Source organism: Crotalus tigris, unplaced genomic scaffold (genome assembly GCF_016545835.1).
Source record: "Crotalus tigris isolate CLP2741 ecotype Arizona unplaced genomic scaffold, ASM1654583v1 scf7180000018016.4438896, whole genome shotgun sequence".
Lineage (NCBI taxonomy): Eukaryota > Metazoa > Chordata > Lepidosauria > Squamata > Viperidae > Crotalus > Crotalus tigris.
In genome coordinates, this window is record NW_024096778.1 from 1,804,210 (window position 1) to 1,811,694 (window position 7,485).

The following is a 7,485-nucleotide window of genomic DNA, read 5'->3' on the forward strand; positions in this document are numbered from 1 at the left end:
GGGGAAGCCAGATTCACTTAACAACCGTGTGACTAACTTAACTGTGATGATTCACTTAACAACTGTGACCAAGAAAGGTAATAAAATGGGGCAAAACTCACTTAACAAATGTCTCACCTGACAACAGAAATTTGGGACTCAACTGTGATAGTAAGTCGAGGATTACCTGTATCCTGTTATCTCTCTATATAAAACTCTATAAAAGTGTAAAATATATACTATGTAACCTTGGAATTTCTTTTCAAATAAAATAAAACTAACTTTTGTAGTATTTTGAAGTCAGGAAAATGCATCAAGCTACTAACACTCTCTAGTGAGTTGTGAGTCTAACTGCTAGATCTCCAGATCTGAACTACCCATGGTTTCGAAATAATGTTTCCGATGCCATTTTTGTCTTGTTAAGTGGGTATTTGTACTTTGAGTGGAAAAGTGAGTAATGGAAACACTGTCAAGTTCAAGGTAATAAGTGGGATCTGTCTCTTGTTTAATTGTTCCTGCAATTCGTCATTCTGCCCTTTTGCTTCTGCCGAATAGGCAGAAAGACATTTGTTTGGGAAAGACAACTCTTAGCAAACACTGTCTTGAAGGAACTCTTCTAATTTAAAGTCTGACCTCCCTGGCAAAAGCTGAAGTGTAGGCACTGTTTCTCTACAAACATGGGGGTACTCTTTCCACAAAACGTTCTTTTGACTAATGGAAAACTGGAAATATATTACTAATAATGTATTGATGAAACACTACCATTATGAAACAAATGCTAATTTAATAATAAAAGCCCCTTTGATTTAAAACAAGAGAATATGTTTCATAGAACATAGAATAATAGAGTTGAAAGAGACTTTGGAGGTCTTCTAGTCCAACCCCCGCACTCAAGGAAGAGACCCTATAACATTTCAGATAAATGGTTGTCCAGTCTCTTTTTGAAAGTCTCCAGTAATAGAGCAACCACAGCTTCTGAAGGCAAGCTATTCCATTGATTGATTATTCTAACCATTAGAAATTTTCTCCTTAGTTCTGGGTTGCTTCTCTCCTTGGTTAGTTTCCATCCATTGTTTCTCGTCTTGCCTTTTGGCGCTTTGGAAAATAGTTTGACCACCTACCTTTGTAGGAGCCCTTCAAATATTGGAATAGTGGTATCATGTCTCCCCTAATAACCAATTCCTGTAATTGTTCTTCATATATTTTAGTCTCCATCCTCCTAATCATCCTTGTTGCTTTTCTTTGGAAATAGTGCAGAGAAAAGCAACAAGAATGATTAGGGGGTTCAAACTTCTACTTCTACTCATGTTTCACAATTTCAGAAATTGAAATGAAAGATGTCATATTTCTTGTCATATAGTCTATGAAGTCTTTGCTCCAGAATGAATGCTCCAACACTGGAAGTTTTTAAAAAGAGATTGGACAACCATTTGTCTAAAATGGTGTAGGGTTTCCTGCCTAAGTAGGGGTTGGAACAGATGATCTCCAAGGTTCCTTCTAATTCTGTTATTCTATTCTATTCTAATTTCATATGCTATGATGGCTTTACATGTCAAGGCCTATGCATGCCCTGGCAGTCAGGCTAATCCTGAGCTTAGGAGGGTTGCAAAAGCAAACATTGAATAAATACAGTAGATATTTATTTTATCATGTTTATATAGCTCATGTGACTCTGGATGGCATACAATGAAAGACTACAAAAACAAACATTTAAAATTATACATTATTAAAAACTATTATAAAAATAAAAATATTAATATCAGTTAAATTAAACAGATAGATGATAAATAGAGACAAAGATGATGGATAGATGATAAATTTGTCTGATGCATTTGTATAAATCACAGTCCTCCAAATTTTATTCTGGTAAATATACGTATAAGATATTCAACTATTCCACGATTTATCTGCAATCTCTACCTACAGATAACACTCCATGCCTTGTGATTATGCAATGCCCTTGCATGAAGCAGCAGTGTATAAGCACAGTAACAATGAAAAACAAAGAGCATGAATCAAAAATAGCTTACGAGCGCAGACTTTGCACGCAATTTACTATTACAGATAGTTCTCAGCTTCTGGCTTTTTTTACATGTTGGCATCCTGAGTGACTTATTGCAAACTATTTAATTTTGTTAATTTATACCCAGCTATCAAAGCAAACTACAAGTCTGTGCCTTCATTATTACCACTCTGGAATGTGCACACACAGCATTTCCAAAATTTGAACTCTCCACCTGAGCAGAATGGTGCTTCTTAGTTTAATCCTTGCATAATGCATCTTTTGTCAAAATGTAAATTCGTCATGATGCTGATAAAACTGAGATTCTTGCTTTGCTTTCTTCTACGCTGAGATTCTTGCTTTGCTTTCCAGTTATCCTGGATTTGGGTTAGCCATCAGCCAATTTTAGTTCTTTCCAAGTTTCTTTTTTGAAACGTATCAGCTGTGATAAGAGTACCAATCTGTTTGATGAAAAAAAAAACCCATCAGAGGAATCTCCCTCAGTTGTACATTTTTCCCTGTAGAAATAAATTAACCAATCCATTGTTATTTGCATGTCCTTTTGAATTGTAATTTTTATCTGTCTCCTTCTTGGGACAGAACTCAAGGCTCAGTTCAGTTTCAGTTCAGTTCAGTTCAAAAGCCAGTTTAGTCTAGATCAGGCTAGAAGCCGGGAGACTGTGAATTGTAATTCCACTTTAGGCATGAGAGTGGCTAGGTAACTTTGAGCCAGTCATTCTCTCTTAGCCCAATCCACCTCACAGGGTTGCTATTTTGAGGAAAATAATAATAAGAAGGAATATTCATAGCCTTGAGTTATTCATTTAAATAATAAAGGTGGGATATACATATAGTAAATAAATTAAGAAATAAAAATTCAAGCAGCTGCTCTAAATGGACTATTGGACTAAAGACTGAGAGTAGTGACCCATGTTCATGATCAGTGACAGCTTCTGTGCAAGAATTGGTCTAGATCAGTCGTTCTCAACTTGTGGGTCGGGACCCCATTTGGGGTCGAACGACCATTTCACGGGGATCGCCAAACAACGCAGTCCGACATTTTTTCCCCCTTTTCCTTAGCTGTGCTACTCCCTTTTATTCTATTGGCTTTTGAAAGACAATAGAATAGACTCTCTTGAATAGAGTCTAATTCTATTGGCTTTCAAAAGCCAATAGGAATTGTCCAGGCTGTCTCTGCCCTGCTGAGCCCACCAAAAGTCCCATTCTGCAAACGGTGTTGCAAGTTGTCTGCAGCGAAGGCGAGCTGTCTGGAAGTTTCCACCCCTCCCTGCTGAGCAACTACTAAAAATGTAAGTAAAAGAGGGCCAGGGGTGGGAGGTGGGAGGCCGGCGGGTGCAGGGAAGGTTGCTGGTGCGCGGCATTAAAAAGGTTGAGAACCACTGGTCTAGATATTTAACTACGAAAAGCTCAGTACATAAAAAAATATCCCTATTTGAGCTATCAGGTGTTCACTACCATATTGTATGATATAGGATATCATTGCATTGATATCATATGGGGACATCTGTTAAACAAAACATCTATGCCTGTTTTATTGTGTGTGTGTGTGTGTGTGTGTGTTGTGTGAACAATACAATTTGTGTCACTATTTACTTGGCTTCTGTGAAAACATTTTTATATGTTTTCATACATTCCAATACTCTCTCCTCTTAAGGGTATATAGCATGGTAGCTAAATTTGTTAGGAATTATTGGAAGTCAGCACCCACCCACACTCCTAGAGAAAGAAATATTTTGGGAATATTAAAAGACAGAATATTATATTTCCCCAAAGGAATAATGAAAATTTTTAGACAAAGAGAGCCTCAAGTCTCCCTCCCGCAAGCAGAAACCAAGCAGGCCAGCTTTTAGAAATGCAGATTTGATCATCCTTTCAGAAAGACTGTAGCCAGGAAGCTTTCAGCTGATGGGATTAGAAAGACAAAGATCCCTAGAACCAACAACTCCTCACCCAAAAAATTCAACCCAGGACATAGCCATCAGCCACAGCCCCAGGGAAGCAGGATATGACCTTTAGGACACCACCATCAACATACCAAAAAGAACACACTCAAAAGCTCAGATCAAAGTTCATGCCACAGGAACAACTCCAAACACAAAAGCCCAAACAGGTATAAAAACCCGACACTCCCAGCAACATGTGGTCAGCTTTCCCAAAGCTACATTTCTGTCTGGCTCTGTTCTTCTATAAGCTACAACCTTCTTTCTAAAGCAGTCTCCATTTTGTTTATTCCCAGCTTGAACTGGATCCTGATGAAGATTTTTCTTTCAACAGAATCATAATCACTGAATCCTGAATGGAGTACAGTTTTCTGGACAAGTTGGTCCACCATGACATATAATGTATTCATATTTTGTGTGAAGGCATGTAAGATCAGGAAGATACTGGTTCTACCAAAATGTTACCATTTCTTCCTTCAAACTGTCTCCCATCATCCTTGCCCTTCCCCGAGGGCCTGGCTTCCTTTTTTCATTGGCCAACTAGTTCTTGTGGCCAATTGTCTGGTGATTGTCACCTGATGCCTTCTAATTGTCACTAGCAGCCTGACAACCCTGCTATCTCCTTAGGTTGTTCAGCCAGCTCGGGAGAGATTGGCTAGAGACTCAGAAAACAAATCCGAGGAATCTAGCATGATTTCATGGATAAGCTCTGCTGGTAGGAGCAAGCTCTCTTGGTTTTCTTCTCTTGCCTAAGATTGTGCTGGGGTGTGGATTTGTAGCAGCTCCAGTTGCTATGGGTACCAAGTAGATTTGACTTCCATTGCAAAGATATCCCAAGTATGTGCTTTGTATTCAGACCAAATGTTTCCAGTAAATCCTTCAGGAACCAGTAACACGATGCACTGAGGGAAAATTCTACATCAGGTGACAACCTGCTAGTGATCCTGAGCACTAGTTGCTAATCTAGTAAAATTAGAGAAAAGCTGCAGTTTCTCACTGTTCCCTGCAAATGGCAAGCCAAAATACACAATATTTTAGACTTTTCCTATTTTTATTTTTGTATCATCTTTGTATTTATATCTTTATGGGTCAGCGAGTAGTAAATGGCTTTGAGGAGCAACTGCTACTTTTTTACATTACTTTTTAATGTTGTTTCTTGTATGTATACACATACGCAGACACACTTTCTGCTGGTAAATTGGGTTGTACATAATTTTCCTCCTTTTTCATTGCAGGAATTTGGAGGAGTTTTAAAAACAACACCAAGATGATCACATAGGCAGGCAGGAGCTTGTGAACAGGAAAGGCATTCACAACATTAATGACTATTACAACAGTAATGTTGTTGTGAGTTTGAAACAGCAAGTCCCAGAAAGTTTTACAGCCCTAACAAGCCACTCTGTGTCTGTGGGTGAATGGGAAGTGGCTCATTATAAGGATGGTAACAAAACAGGCAAACAAAACTGTTTTAAATGAAGAACCAAATATGGAATAAAAATGATGGAATGCTTGATAAATGCTAAATTGGGAGATTTTATAAAATTGCTGTGATTACCAGACACATTTGTCTCCTAATGCGTACTTAGATTCAGCACTCTGTCTTCGAAACTTACATTATGCTAATTGCAAGATACAGCCATTTTAGTTTGCCCACCTCCCCTCCACTCCCACTTCAAAATTAAACCTTAAAAATGAAAATATGCTGTTCTTCCTAGGAAGATGATTAAATATATTCAAATTGCTTCTGGAATATTGAATATACTTAACGTGCAAGGAGAAAAAAGACATAATATGCATACTTCTCTAACTATTGTTTTAAAAAAAGCAAATACTGTTAAAAAAAGAGAGAGGCAGAAATAGTACCAGGCTTACAGGTTAGAGTGACATGAATTGGGCAACTAGGATTCAGTAAAGATGTTTTACTGTAGAAAGAGCAGAGAGGTCTCAATTCCACTTCCCCTGACGCCACTTGTGCTACTTTTCACACAATTCCCTAAACCATCTAGAACAGGATGTGAATACTGTAAATACTCAGATAGGAAGGAAGAAAATCGGAATGAGGACATTGTATTCTAATACCAGTGGAATAAGGAACACAATTTAGATCCAAGTTAACTGACTTAACCAGGCTCCTGGCAGCTACCACACACACACACACACACACACACACACACACACACACACGCACACACGCACACATGCACACACAGCTACCACACAAACACACACACACACACACAAACACATATATATTATAAGAAAGCAGAATTCTTGAAACAAGCATTGTCTCAAAAGGAAACTTTTGTTAGGAACTAGTGACAGCAAGGAATCAAGGCAAGATCTGAGAGAAAAACCCGCAAAGCAATATATTAAAAGTAGCATTCAATACTTTCCCACCCCCCAGTGTCCCAGTGTTCATTTGAATCCCAGCCAATTGACAGGTGGCATCGTGTTTTGGTAACTGGTCTTTTTGGTGGGCTCTTCAAGGTCTCTCTCACTTTCGGTTTCTTTTGGCTCTGAGCACAAACCGTCTCTCAGATAAGGGTGAGACATTCCATCCCCTGGGGAAGGGCAACAAGGCAACAAAGCAGACAGTACAAAGCATCCCCAAAGGCTCCCCCTCCCAACAAAACGGCAGGCAACAGAGAAAGCTACAAAGCTAAAATAACTGAGGATACATTTCTTTGGGGCCTGACATACAGACCCCCTAGAAAAATGGGAAATTCACCTGTAAAACAAAAAGGGAAAAGGAGGAAAACAAATAAAACAGTCACATCAGTCAGGCTTGTCAGGATACTTCGCATGAAATCGTTTAAGCAGTTTAGGAGCTTTAACATGCTTTTTATACACCCATTTGTTTTGCGCAGAAGGAAAGTTTTTCCAAGCTACTAAGTATTGGGTGGAACCATGGTAGTTTCGAGAGAATTTCACGTATTTTGAAATGTTGTTCTCCTTACACCCACACTGGAACAAGCCACGGGAGGGGCCGGAAGCCTAAAGGTAGATGTAATCTCAGGTTTGAGTAAACTACAATGAAAGACTTGATGGATTTGTCTGAGGTTCTTATGGAGCTCTAGTTCCACTGTCACTGGGTTAATAATATGCTTAATAGGAAAAGGTCCTAGAAATTTAGGCCCCATCTTCTTCTTTTTCCACTTCCTTCTCTACTTCTCCTTCCGATTCTGATGGCTCTTTCAGCTGGGCTTTCAGTTCCTCCAAGGATTCTCACACATATTCCATGGTGTGCTTTAAGATGGCTTTCATCATCTCGGAATTTGGATCCATCAATCCCCTCTCAGGAGGGGCTGGCTCTGGAGCTTTCTTCTTTACCTTCTTCTTTCTTCCACCTTGTGTGAGAGCTACTTTTGGAGCCTTTCCTTCCTAGTCCTCTTTCATTCCAACCCTGAGGGACCATCTGGCTTGGTCACCTTCTGCCACAGGTTCTGTCACTCCCAGGTCCCTGGAAGTTCCTTCCCTGGGGTCTGCCAGGACAATATCTCCACTTCAGCTCTCCTCCATATCACCGGTAGGAAGGGACATGTC